The sequence below is a fragment of the Idiotropiscis lumnitzeri genome, unplaced genomic scaffold (genome assembly GCF_059441095.1).
Source record: "Idiotropiscis lumnitzeri isolate Australia: NSW breed Sydney's pygmy pipehorse unplaced genomic scaffold, RoL_Ilum_1.0 HiC_scaffold_114, whole genome shotgun sequence".
Taxonomy (NCBI): Eukaryota; Metazoa; Chordata; class Actinopteri; order Syngnathiformes; family Syngnathidae; genus Idiotropiscis; species Idiotropiscis lumnitzeri.
Genome location: NW_028283652.1, coordinates 444,144 through 458,101, shown reverse-complemented (window position 1 = coordinate 458,101; position 13,958 = coordinate 444,144). Strand labels below are relative to the sequence as shown.

The following is a 13,958-nucleotide window of genomic DNA, read 5'->3' as shown; positions in this document are numbered from 1 at the left end:
ACACATTCGGACCACATGGGGGCACTAATATTATACCAGCCCCGTACCACCAATATATACACCAATAACTTGGGGGGGGCGTTCACTGCTATCCACCCATGGTCATGTACCATTTATTTGACATTATTTAAATTAAATTGGAATAAATGGAAGAATAAAGTGGAACTAATAAAATAAGAACCAATGATATATCCAGTGAAGCTAAAAAAAATGAATGAAGCTTCTCCACACCTGCTAATTGCCACATTAACTATACTTCCCTTTATTGCATTCAGTAAACACCATTTTTTTAAATTGATTCATTAACTTTTTATTTAGTAAACACTCACTGCACCAACCCAACCGGACTGCATCGGGTCATCTGTCTGCTACACCTGTAGACTACGAGAGTCCCCTTTTGGTCTTAATGTGGAGCTCCGGAGCCACACTCAAGTCTCCAGACACGCATTTGCAAATTGCCACACGCATTTGCGAGTCGTCCACGGCGAGACTGTAGCAACACCCAAAGGCAGGGGACGCTGAATGTTGGCAATTTGTGCTCTCAGCCTGTCAGGCGAATATGTGGAAATTTATAAAAAAGCAGCTCGCATACTTGCTTACATTTGTCAAAAGTTTTTTTTATTTTTGCGGTGCAAAAGCTTACAGCACCTGGTATTCCCAGGTGGTCTCCCATCCAAGTACTAACCAGGCCCGACCCTGCTTATCTTCCGAGATCGGACGAGATCGGGCGTTCTCAGGGTAGTATGGCCGTAAGCGAGTATTCCTTTCAAAATTTTGCATTTTATACATGTTGTCTTTATTGTGGCAAATACTTCAATCCAAAAACACGTAACAAGAATCTGAAACTATAACCACAGTCACAAATGTGTCACAACAATCTACAATGCGTGATTGAAGTCACAGATATATGACAAATATCAGCAAATGTGTACAATGATTTGTTGGCACATACACATGGTTAAATGCGGACAAAAATCCGTAGATGGGCGACCTGTAAAAACGGGACCTTTTCTTACAGGTGACGTTTGCTACAGTCCTGCCGCGGACGATTCGCAAATGCGTGTGCTGATTTGCAAATGCGTGTCAGGAGACTTGTGTGTGGCTCCGTAGCTACACATTCGGACCACATGGGGGCACTAATATTATACCAGCCTCGTACCACCAATATATACACCAATAACTTGGGGGGGCGTTCACTGCTATCCACCCATGGTCATGTACCATTTATTTGACATTATTTAAATTAAATTGGAATAAATGGAAGAATAAAGTGGAACTAATAAAATAAGAACCAATGATATAACCAGTGAAGCTAAAAAAAATGAATGAAGCTTCTCCACACCTGCTAATTGCCACATTAACTATACTTCCCTTTATTGCATTCAGTAAACACCATTTTTTAAAATTGATTCATTAACTTTTTATTTAGTAAACACTCACTGCACCAACCCAACCGGACTGCATCGGGTCATCTGTCTGCTACACCTGTAGACTACGAGAGTCCCCTTTTGGTCTTAATGTGGAGCTCCGGAGCCACACTCAAGTCTCCAGACACGCATTTGCAAATTGCCACACGCATTTGCGAGTCGTCCACGGCGAGACTGTAGCAACACCCAAAGGCAGGGGACGCTGAATGTTGGCATTTTGTGCTCTCAGCCTGTCAGGCGAATATGTGGAAATTTATAAAAAAGCAGCTCGCATACTTGCTTACATTTGTCAAAAGTTTTTTTTATTTTTGCGGTGCAAAAGCTTACAGCACCTGGTATTCCCAGGCGGTCTCCCATCCAAGTACTAACCAGGCCCGACCCTGCTTAGCTTCCGAGATCGGACGAGATCGGGCGTTCTTTTTTTTTTTTTTTTTTTTTTATTATTGTAATAAAAACATCTGTACAAATAGAGGTTTGACTCAAGATCCAAACATTCGTGAACAAACATCAGTAGGGATGTCCAACGATAGACAGTCGTAACCAAGGATGCATTTTAAAAATGAAAGTCCAGACTGTTGTCAGCAGAGAAAGTTACTAGTCCGTTGTTTACTGCCAAGTCGTCTTGAAAACGTTGGGGTCGATGTTCCTGAAGATGGGTGAGATGGGAGATGACCAACGATTTGAAGATGGACCAGTGATCGCCTTTCCTTTTTTCATGCAGGTGGATGTTTCTTGTGATGACGATGGAATGACGTGCTATGGCCAAGAGCAGCTTGAGGGCTTTGACATTTAGGCCTTTCCATGGTGAAGGGATGATACCGAACAGGAGAAGCCAGGAATTCTGGTCACCGCCCCCACCGACTACCGGCGAGGGGAGTTTCACCCCCAGCCTCCTGGCAATGAGATCTTCTAGTCTGGATCTGAAATGTCGCACGACTCGGCATTGGAGAATGAGATGGTGAAAATCCTCCGGTTCCTCTCCGCACACTGGACATGTCCTGTCATAGGCACTTGGTAGAAAAGCATGCAGCGTTGTACATGGAAAGATTATCCTGTGTCTTATTTTAAAATCAGTGTTACTTACCTTGGGTGGAGTACACCAGTTAAACATGTCAGCCCAGATGGACGAGGGAGCCAGGGTGGGGTATGCCTGACGCCACGCGTTTTCTGCTGTTGGCTTTTTCAGTATTTTGGTTAGCAACACATGATAGAGTAGTTTTGTTGTGCACTCTGCCAGTCTAGTCGGTCGAGCCCCAAAGGTCAGCACATAATTTAAATCTGACTTCGTGGTGGTGTCTTCACTCTGTGACATCCGCCCCAGAAGGTGCCCCCAGTGGCAATGCACGGAGTCTCTGATTTTTCCCACTGAGCGCAACACAGTGGCCCTTCGAAAGGGAACTTTGTGGAAGCGAAACAAGGTGCGAATGCGTTCAATGTTAAAATTCCCTTTCTGGTCTAATAAATCACCCATTGTTCTGATGTGTGCACTTTCTAAAACCCCACTTAACATCCTTTCCCCACTCCCTGGCTCACCGCCCAGGAGATCGGGATTGAACCTAAGTGGAATGTTCTGCAGTTGATGGAGTGACATTGGCTCTGTCCTAAACCATGGCCGCAATGCCCACCACGCCTCTAAGATTTCTTTTTCGAAGGGGTCCAGAGGGGGGAACATCGTGCGAGGCAACATCTGGCAGAGATTGAAGACGCCGTAGCAGCCTAGACCCTCTAAAATTGGCAGAAGAAAATCCTTCCAGGGAGCTGAGAAGGCAGGATTTAAAAACTTTCTGAGCAGCTTCAAGCGTAGTGCAGCCTTTTTTGTGCCAATGTCTGTCAAATTTAAGCCACCTGCTTGGACATCACCGATCAAGGTATAGTGCCCAATGAAACCTCTTTCCCTCTTCCACATGAAATAATTAAAAGTTAAATTTAATCTATTTAAAACATTCGCGGACATGTGAGTGACAGTCAGTGAGTGAATTAATTTTGAAATACACAGGTTATTGATGACCAATATTTTCCCTTTCAGAGTTAAATTCCTGAATTTCCACATATCTAAAGTGGATTTTACTTGTGGTAAAACTGTTTCCCATTGCTGTTCATCACAACGAGAAGTGTTCTCCCCAATCCAAACACCAAGGATTTTTTGGCTGAGTGTGGCCTCTTTAAAACCCCAGGTCTTTGGCACAGCGCTGGTGGTACCAAAAACGGCCATGGTGGACTTATCAAAATTGACTTTTGCACCCGAGGCTTGGCAGAAAATGTTGAGCTCGTTGAGAGCTACACTTAGACTCTCCACGTCTCTGACAAACAGGTTTGTATCGTCCGCATACTGTAGAATCTTAACTTCGCGTCCACTTGGTGTCCAAATGCCTTTTATGCTGTTATTTTGTTTGAGGAGGGCCGCAAGTGGTTCTACAACAAGGCTAAAGAGTAGTGAGGACAGGGGGCACCCCTGTCTCACTGACCTTCCCAATTTAACAGGTCCTGTCAGTAGTCCGTTCACTTTGATTTTACTGGCTGCGTTTGCATACAGACGTTTTATCCAATTGGTAAAGGAAGACCCAAATCCAAATTTGTCAAGCACCTTCCATAAAAAAGAGTGCTCCACCCTATCAAAGGCTTTTTCGAAATCGAGGCTGACATGAATTCCGCACGAGGCAGCCATGTGTTTAGTTAAATACTTTATACTTAAAATAGTGTCTGAAATATCCCTTGTCGGAATGCTATATGACTGCGTTTCGGAGATGATGGTACCTATTACTTTTTTGAGACGAGCTGCTAAAACTTTGGCTAAGATTTTATAGTCAGTGTTCAAAAGACTAATCGGTCTATAGTTGCTCAATTGTTCAGACGCACCTTTCTTGTGTATTAACGTAACGGTACCTTCGCAAAATGATGAAGGGACCAGATCTTTTTTTTCCATGTGATGAAACAAATTGAGCAAGATAGGTGACAGCTTTTTCATAAAAGCCTTAAAGAACTCAGCCGTTAGACCATCGCAACCTGGGCTTTTTTTATTATTTAGATCTTGGATTGCCTTTGTGATTTCGAATTCGGACATTGAGTTGTCGCACATGTCTTTATCGTCCACACTCAGTACACGGTTTAAGGCGGCTATGGCCTCTGTGGCATGATCTGTCAACGGTTGTCGGAATTTGAAGAGATCAGTATAGAAAAATTCGACCTCTTCTAAAATGTCATCAATGTCCGTGACCATTGCGTGAGATTTGTGAGACCACAATTTAGATATATATGCTTTTCCTTGTTTATTTTTTTCCAGTCCCAAAAAGTATGCTGTTGATCGCTCGCCCTCTACAGCATTTTGAGCTTTGGCCCTCAGGGCTGCCCCTCTACACTTCTTTGCTTCAAGCAGCTCGAGTTTATGTTGCAGCGAGAAAAATAACGGGTCCACAGGCCCACGTGTTATCGCCGCAGATAGAGTTATTTTCAGCAATTGGTCTCTCACAGTGTTCTCTAATTTTTCCACCCAAGACTTAGCTCTACAATGATTAATTGACAATTTTTTTAAACGTAGTTTGACACTTTCCCACCAGTCTGTGATCCTGTCTACATACTTAGACTCCTCCTTTATCCCATCAAGAAAATAGTTTACTTTTGAAATAAAGCTCTCATCTTCTAGAAGCGAATTATTGAAGACCCAGAGACCACCGGTCCGCCTGCTTTTGTATAGACATAGATCAAACGACAGTAGCGCGTGATCACTCTGTCCAGACCATGTGTACTTGGGATTGTCCAGTCTCTGCGCAAGGGAAGCAGACGCTAAGCACAAGTCAATGCGCGATTGTTTAAGCGTGCCCAGTACTATTTGTTTGCGCGAGAAAGTCCTCCCCCTGAGGTTTAGGGTTCTCCAGATTTCTAACATATTGTTGTTGTTGATCAAGTTCAGTAGACAATTTCTGCTGACATCATTTTTGTAGGTGTTGTTGACACTAATGTCCAATTTACTCAGGGCGACATTGAAGTCGCCAGTCATGATTGTTCTATTGTTGACAAAAGAAAACACATGTAAGAAAAAGTCTCGTCTTTTTAGCTCCAGGTTTGGTGCATGGAGGTTGATGAGTCGGAGAGGCAATGAGCCATTAAAGTCTACCACTATAAATCTGCCCCCCGGATCAGCATGCACCAGGTTGGGGTGGCCCAGTGCACAGGTCCTAGACAGGATTGCTACGCCACAAGACCTGGGGGAGCCGAGGGCTACATGTACAGAGCCACGTACCATGCGACGAATCTTGTCAACATGCTCTTGGCTCCACCAGGTCTCTTGCAGACAAAGAACATCCCACTTTGTGTTATGTAAAATGTTGCCAATTTTGAGGTTGCTCCGCAGCCCGCAGGCATTAGCTGACACAAGGAGAACAGTCATTATAAAGATAGGAGGGGAAGAGGCTTATCACTTAGACTTCTTCGATCTTCCTTTTCTCAAGCCTTCAGATTGCCTCTTTTTGGGTTCCGCTGTGCCGTGTTCCATTTTGTCATCAGACAATTTACAACTGTCATGACACTTGTCGACCGGTAAGGGGGCTTCTGCCATGTGGCATTGCGGCATCATTTGGGGCAATGATGAGCCTTCAGGCTGACCAACATTCCTCCCCACCGCAGATATCTCGCTCTCTCCCGTATCGCCGGTGCACGAGGCATTTAGGGAGGTCGGCAGGGAAAAATTGATACTGCTGATCCTTTCTGGATGTTGTTTCTTCCCCGGCCTAGGGATACAACTTTCCATAGTTGTCCCCCCCCTCTCAGGGGCAGAGAGTGGAATCTGCCCAACACTCACCCCCTTCAAATGTTCGGCCCCGGTCGACATGGGATCAGGGGTAGGGCGATGCGCACCCCCCCCGCCTCGTTCGTGAGTAGAGCTAGGATTTTGACCTATAACTCCCTCCACCACAGGCACCCTTGTCCCACACAGCACTGTATCAGAGCTCATCTCACTATTCTCAAACAGGTGAGCTTTTGAAAGGTTTGTTTCTGGCAGGCGGACAACCGGCTTTGCGATAGTGGGACTGTCTTCCATTTCTATCGGTGCGGCCACAGAAATATCCTCGCCACAAACACAAAGGACAGGGTATTGTCTGCACACACCACAACGACGAAGGTGAGTCTCATTACATTCTCTGGCATAATGCCCCTGCTTGCCACATTTCCGGCACAAGAATTCCGGACAATCCCTGTACACATGTTCCGGGGACAGGCAACCTCTACACACTTTGACCTGTCGATCATGGATCACCCTGAAATATTCAGGCCCTGAGGCAGTGATGAAGCGAGCAGAATATGGTAAAGATTTTACAGTGTCAGTAAATCTTACTTTAACAAAGCGGGTCCCGTCAGCTACATCGGTGCCCGGCCACATTTTCCTCCGTACATTGGAGGTCGCCGATACGCCCCAGGACTGAAGTTTATCATATATTTCGGAGTCTTCAATATATGCCGGCAGGTGTAGAAAGGATACGACCATTTCGTCGGTTGTTATCTCCCGACCATGTATCCGCGCCGCGCCCATCCGGAAGCCATCAAGTAGCTTCTTCTTCGCTTGAATAGAGCTAACTGTTATTTCAAATTTGTCAGAGGAAATCCTCCGACAGGCCTTAATCTGCCCACACACTTCCTTAATTCCCCTAATTAACCATAAAGGAGTGATCTCATCACCATTGTCTATGTCCAAAAATACCGTGAGGTCTTTATCAAAAATTATGCTCTCAGTCACAACATTGCTCACCATTCCATCGCTGTTCAAACCTTGTCTCTTGGTCGCCGCCAGCATGCCATCAGGCACTCGATTCAATGACTGCTCCATGGTTTGTCCTAATGAGTCCATTGAACCTGGATCCGGGAGAAAGAAGGGGGGGAATGGGGAGAAGAAACAAAAGAAACCCCCCTCCACAGCACGGAGGCTGGGAGGAGAAAAAAAAAGCTAAACAAAAACTCCCAAAAATTCAGAAAAGATTAACCAAGATTTGCCACAAAAAAAGACATAAGCCAGGAGCATAGAGCTCTGACTGTCACCTCTGCACACTCACGCAGAGTGACAATCAGGCACACCTGCAATCACTCAACCAACCACACCTGGGCGTTCTCAGGGTAGTATGGCCGTAAGCGAGAATTCCTTTCAAAATTTTGCATTTTATACATGTTGTCTTTATTGTGGCAAATACTTCAATCCAAAAATACGAAACAAGAATCTGAAACTATAACCACAGTCACAAATGTGTCACAACAATCTACAATGCATGATTGAAGTCACAGATATATGACAAATATCAGCAAATGTGTACAATGATTTGTTGGCACATACACATGGTTAAATGCGGACAAAAATCCGTAGATGGGCGACCTGTAAAAACGGGACCTTTTCTTACAGGTGACGTTTGCTACAGTCCTGCCGCGGACGACTCGCAAATGCGTGTGCTGATTTGCAAATGCGTGTCAGGAGACTTGTGTGTGGCTCCGTAGCTACACATTCGGACCACATGGGGGCACTAATATTATACCAGCCCCGTACCACCAATATATACACCAATAACTTGGGGGGGCGTTCACTGCTATCCACCCATGGTCATGTACCATTTATTTGACATTATTTAAATTAAATTGGAATAAATGGAAGAATAAAGTGGAACTAATAAAATAAGAACCAATGATATAACCAGTGAAGCTAAAAAAAATGAATGAAGCTTCTCCACACCTGCTAATTGCCACATTAACTATACTTCCCTTTATTGCATTCAGTAAACACCATTTTTTTAAATTGATTTATTAACTTTTTATTTAGTAAACACTCACTGCACCAACCCAACTGGACAGCATCGGGTCATCTGTCTGCTACACCTGTAGACTACGAGAGTCCCCTTTTGGTCTTAATGTGGAGCTCCGGAGCCACACTCAAGTCTCCAGACACGCATTTGCAAATTGCCACACGCATTTGCGAGTCGTCCACGGCGAGACTGTAGCAACACCCAAAGGCAGGGGACGCTGAATGTTGGCATTTTGTGCTCTCAGCCTGTCAGGCGAATATGTGGAAATTTATAAAAAAGCAGCTCGCATACTTGCTTACATTTGTCAAAAGTTTTTTTTATTTTTGCGGTGCAAAAGCTTACAGCACCTGGTATTCCCAGGCGGTCTCCCATCCAAGTACTAACCAGGCCCGACCCTGCTTAGCTTCCGAGATCGGACGAGATCGGGCGTTCTCAGGGTAGTATGGCCGTAAGCGAGAATTCCTTTCAAAATTTTGCATTTTATACATGTTGTCTTTATTGTGGCAAATACTTCAATCCAAAAACACGTAACAAGAATCTGAAACTATAACCACAGTCACAAATGTGTCACAACAATCTACAATGCATGATTGAAGTCACAGATATATGACAAATATCAGCAAATGTGTACAATGATTTGTTGGCACATACACATGGTTAAATGCGGACAAAAATCCGTAGATGGGCGACCTGTAAAAACGGGACCTTTTCTTACAGGTGACGTTTGCTACAGTCCTGCCGCGGACGACTCGCAAATGCGTGTGCTGATTTGCAAATGCGTGTCAGGAGACTTGTGTGTGGCTCCGTAGCTACACATTCGGACCACATGGGGGCACTAATATTATACCAGCCCCGTACCACCAATATATACACCAATAACTTGGGGGGGCGTTCACTGCTATCCACCCATGGTCATGTACCATTTATTTGACATTATTTAAATTAAATTGGAATAAATGGAAGAATAAAGTGGAACTAATAAAATAAGAACCAATGATATAACCAGTGAAGCTAAAAAAAATGAATGAAGCTTCTCCACACCTGCTAATTGCCACATTAACTATACTTCCCTTTATTGCATTCAGTAAACACCATTTTTTTAAAATTGATTCATTAACTTTTTATTTAGTAAACACTCACTGCACCAACCCAACCGGACTGCATCGGGTCATCTGTCTGCTACACCTGTAGACTACGAGAGCCCCCTTTTGGTCTTAATGTGGAGCTCCGGAGCCACACTCAAGTCTCCAGACACGCATTTGCAAATTGCCACACGCATTTGCGAGTCGTCCACGGCGAGACTGTAGCAACACCCAAAGGCAGGGGACGCTGAATGTTGGCATTTTGTGCTCTCAGCCTGTCAGGCGAATATGTGGAAATTTATAAAAAAGCAGCTCGCATACTTGCTTAGATTTGTCAAAGTTTTTTTTATTTATTTATTTTTTGCGGTGCAAAAGCTTACAGCACCTGGTATTCCCAGGCGGTCTCCCATCCAAGTACTAACCAGGCCCGACCCTGCTTAGCTTCCGAGATCGGACGAGATCGGGCGTTCTCAGGGTAGTATGGCCGTAAGCGAGAATTCCTTTCAAAATTTTGCATTTTATACATGTTGTCTTTATTGTGGCAAATACTTCAATCCAAAAATACGTAACAAGAATCTGAAACTATAACCACAGTCACAAATGTGTCACAACAATCTACAATGCATGATTGAAGTCACAGATATATGACAAATATCAGCAAATGTGTACAATGATTTGTTGGCACATACACATGGTTAAATGCGGACAAAAATCCGTAGATGGGCGACCTGTAAAAACGGGACCTTTTCTTACAGGTGACGTTTGCTACAGTCCTGCCGCAGACGACTCGCAAATGCGTGTGCTGATTTGCAAATGCGTGTCAGGAGACTTGTGTGTGGCTCCGTAGCTACACATTCGGACCACATGGGGGCACTAATATTATACCAGCCCCGTACCACCAATATATACACCAATAACTTGGGGGTGTTGAATTTGTGGCGTGAGCCGTTCTTTATTGAAGTGCGCAACAGCCAGCAACATAACAGCAGCGCAGAGAAACCGGAAGTAAACAGAGTCTTCTTCGCGATACACAAAGTCACAGCATTAAGCAACAGCACCACCCATTGACAAATTACCGTACTACAACACTCCCACTTAATTTTACAATGGTATCTCAAGGTTTTAAACAATTTTACAGAGCTGTGCTCCCTTTTTCAAAAAATGTCAAGACAGGCAAACCAAAAGCACATTTCTCTTTTACAGTGAACTTCAGGAACTCTTTTTCACATTTCTTCAGGAACTCTTTTTTCACGTTTCACACATTTTAACCAATTCAACTGTCAGACACCAACATATATTTAGACTGGAAATAGTCCAATTTCCCTTCTAAGATTTTCAAATCTTTGTTTCGTAAGTGGCTTGGTCAATATATCCGCTTTCATGTCATTTGTTGGACAATATTTGATCTCAATTTGTCCATTCTGTACACATTCACGGATGTAGTGGTATCGAATGTCAATGTGTTTAGTTCTGGAGTGGTCCACAGGATTCTTTGCAATTGCGATTGCTCCTTGGTTGTCCTCCAAAATTCTTATGGACATATCCTTCATCCCAAGATCACTCAGTAATCGTCTCAACCAAACACCTTCTTGTGCAGCTTGACTCAGTGCGACATATTCAGCTTCAGCTGTTGAAAGTGCAACTGTCGCCTGTTTCTTGCTAAGCCAGCTCACGGCTCCTCCACTTCCTAGGAATATATTGCCTGTTGTTGAGCGGCGGTCATCTTGATCACCAGCCCAATCAGCATCAGAGAATCCAATCAAAGTATCTTTGTTTGACTGCTCATACTTGAGAGAAAGGTTTGCTGTCCCTTTCAAGTATCGGAATATCCTCTTCACAGCAGTCAGATGTGCAGCGTCTGGATTTGCGTTGAACTTTGACACAGTGCTCACTGCATGAGCTATGTCTGGTCGTGTGGCCATTGCAGCATACAGCAAACTTCCTACCATTGATTGATAGATTTGTTGATTTACTGGCTTACTGACACCATCGCTTTTCCTTAATTTGACATTGGCATCAGCAGGAGTTGCTACAGGGTTTGCATTGTCCATTCCATATCTCTTGAGTATAGCCTCTATATAACGTTTCTGACTAAGAAAGACACAGTTCTTATCTTTGTCTTGGACCACAGAGATGCCCAGTATGTAGGACAACTCACCCATGTCTTTCATCTTGTAGCGCTCACCGAGGGTCGTTTTCAGCAGGTTCATGTTCTTCTTTGACTGTGTTATCAGAATGAGATCATCCACATACACAGCAAGTATCTCAAGCTCTTCTCTTGATCTAACAAACACACATGAATCAGCTGTACTCTGTTTAAATCCTATTTCCGTCATGAACTCGGTGAAGGCTTTGCTCCAGCAGCGAGGTGACTGCTTCAGTCCATAAATTGATTTTTTCAACTTACATACCAAGTGTTCTTGCCCAGGTTTGACGTATCCCTCTGGTTGCTCCATGTAGATTTCTTCTTCTAAGTGTCCATTGAGGAATGCAGTTACAACGTCCATCTGGTGTACATGTAAATTGTTTTGGATAGCAAAGGACAGTAACTTACGAATTGAGTTGAATCGTACCACTGGTGAAAAGGTTTCATAATAGTCAGTACCAAACAACTGTGAGTAACCTTTGGCGACAAGTCGACACTAGTATCGCTCCAGTTGTCCATCACTAAGATACTTGACTTTGAAAACCCATCTTGATCCGACTGCATTTCTTTCCTTTGGTAAATCCACCAGGTCCCACGTTTCATTTTCCAACAGCGACTCATATTCCAAATCAGCTGCCTCCTGCCATTCCTTTGCATTTGGACTCATCATTGCTTCTTTCATCGTGACTGGTTCCGTCACACAGCATATTTTGGCATGATGATCAACAATAACTGTATCAGCAAACTTATCATATCCATATCTCTTTGGAGCTTTTTTCAGTCGGTCACTTGTTCTAACAGGTGTATCAACAATGACCTCTTGTGTTTCACTCTCATCTTCTTCCATGCTGATTTCAGTCTCTGAGCAGGTTACTTCCACTTGTTCTTTCCAATCAAAGTTGGATTCGTTGAAGATGACATCACGACGAATCAGAATCCTTTTTCGTTCTTCATCATACATACGGTAGCCCTTTGCATTGTTTGCATATCCCACAAAACGAAGTTTTACAGCCTTTTTGTCCAGTTTGCGTCTATCTTCGTCAGGAATATGTGCATAAGCAATACAGCCAAAAACCCTTATGTGTCTCATGTCAGGTTTTTTTCCATACCATCTCTTGTAGGGTGTTTCTTGCTTCAAGACAGATGTGGGCAGCCTGTTCTGAATGTAAGCTGCCGTGGCTACAGCCTCTGCCCAGTACATCTTTGGTAACTTTGCATGAGATAGCATGCTTCTAGCAGCTTCAACTAGTGTCCTATTTTTTCTTTCTGCAACACCGTTTTGCTGCGGTGAGTGAGGAACAGTCATTTCATGATGGATGCCTTGATCCTTCAAATATTCTTGAAACTCCTTTGATGTGTACTCACCACCATTGTCAGTTCTCAGTCTTGTGATATTTTGCCCACATTCATTCGAGAATGTTTTCTCAAATTCCTTAAATTTGTAAAGAACTTCATTCTTCTGTTTCATGAAGTATACCTTGCTGCATCTCGAGTAGTCGTCTATGAATGTCACAAAATATTTTGCTCCACCAATAGATTCAGTCTGCATGGGACCACAGACATCACTATGAATGAGCTGCATTCTGCGTTTGGACCGTATTCCACCAATTGACTTGTATGGCCGTTTGGACAGTTTGCCTTCCACACATCCTTCACAGAATGGAATCTCTGTTTTTGCAGAAAAGTCCACCCCTTTTACTAGATCCTTCAGTTCCTTCAGCTTGGTGGTGTGTCCCAGGCGCTGGTGCCACAGACTAGCTGCGAGTGATGCACCGTGACAGGCGGGTGAATTTCCTTCAACATCCAGCTGATAAAGTCCATCAGCTCTTTGAGTTCCTATTCCATGGAGGATTCCATTTTTTCCACGAATGTAGCAGTGAAATTTCCTGAACTGTACTGTATTTCCCTTTTTGGTAGCAGCTCCCACTGAGAAAAGATTTCCAGATAGCTTAGGAACATACAGAACATCATACATTGTAATCCGTTTTGAATCCCTGTGTTTGAAAGTCATTTCCAAACAGACATTTCCTATTCCAAGGGCATCAACCACCCTGCCGTCACCTAGTTTTACAGTCTGTGCCTTTAAGAACTGGTGGTATTCTTGAAGTATATCTTTATGACATGTCATGTGCTTTGATGCTCCTGAATCAATCAACCATTCACCTTGTTGCGATTTGTCAGTTGAATGTACTTCTTTTGTGACAAAAGCACCTTCTATTGCATCTTCTTCATCTTCACACATCATGCTTTTAGCTTTGTGAGTTTTCTGCTTATCTTTGCGTTTCCAGCTTGGACAATCACGCTTGATATGACCTTCTTTCCCACATTTGTAACACCTCCACTTGCTCCGTCCTTCTGCTCCCACTGCATTCGAGCTATCCTGCACAGTTGCTTGAAATTGTGTGGACATGGCTGATGCACCACCTGTTACAGCACTAGCATTAACTCGTTTTTGCTCCTCATTTATCAATGCTTGCTGAACAAACTGCAGTGTCAGATTGTCAATCTTTGTTTCTAGTGCAGTGAC

At 43.7% G+C, this 13,958-nt stretch overlaps 3 non-coding genes across 3 annotated transcripts; all 3 read right to left on the bottom strand.

Annotated features, from left to right (window-relative positions):
* Positions 1–636: 636 nt before the first annotated feature.
* On the bottom strand, positions 637–755 carry LOC148315421 (5S ribosomal RNA). Its single transcript, XR_015841055.1, has one exon. It is a non-coding gene; the product is annotated as a 5S ribosomal RNA (ribosomal RNA).
* Positions 756–8,538: 7,783 nt separating this feature from the next.
* Positions 8,539–8,657, bottom strand: LOC148315420 (5S ribosomal RNA). The gene has a single exon (XR_015841016.1). It is a non-coding gene; the product is annotated as a 5S ribosomal RNA (ribosomal RNA).
* A 1,001-nt stretch (positions 8,658–9,658) lies between these two features.
* LOC148315419 (5S ribosomal RNA) lies at positions 9,659–9,777 on the bottom strand. The gene has a single exon (XR_015841014.1). It is a non-coding gene; the product is annotated as a 5S ribosomal RNA (ribosomal RNA).
* Between the last annotated feature and the right edge of the window lie 4,181 nt (positions 9,778–13,958).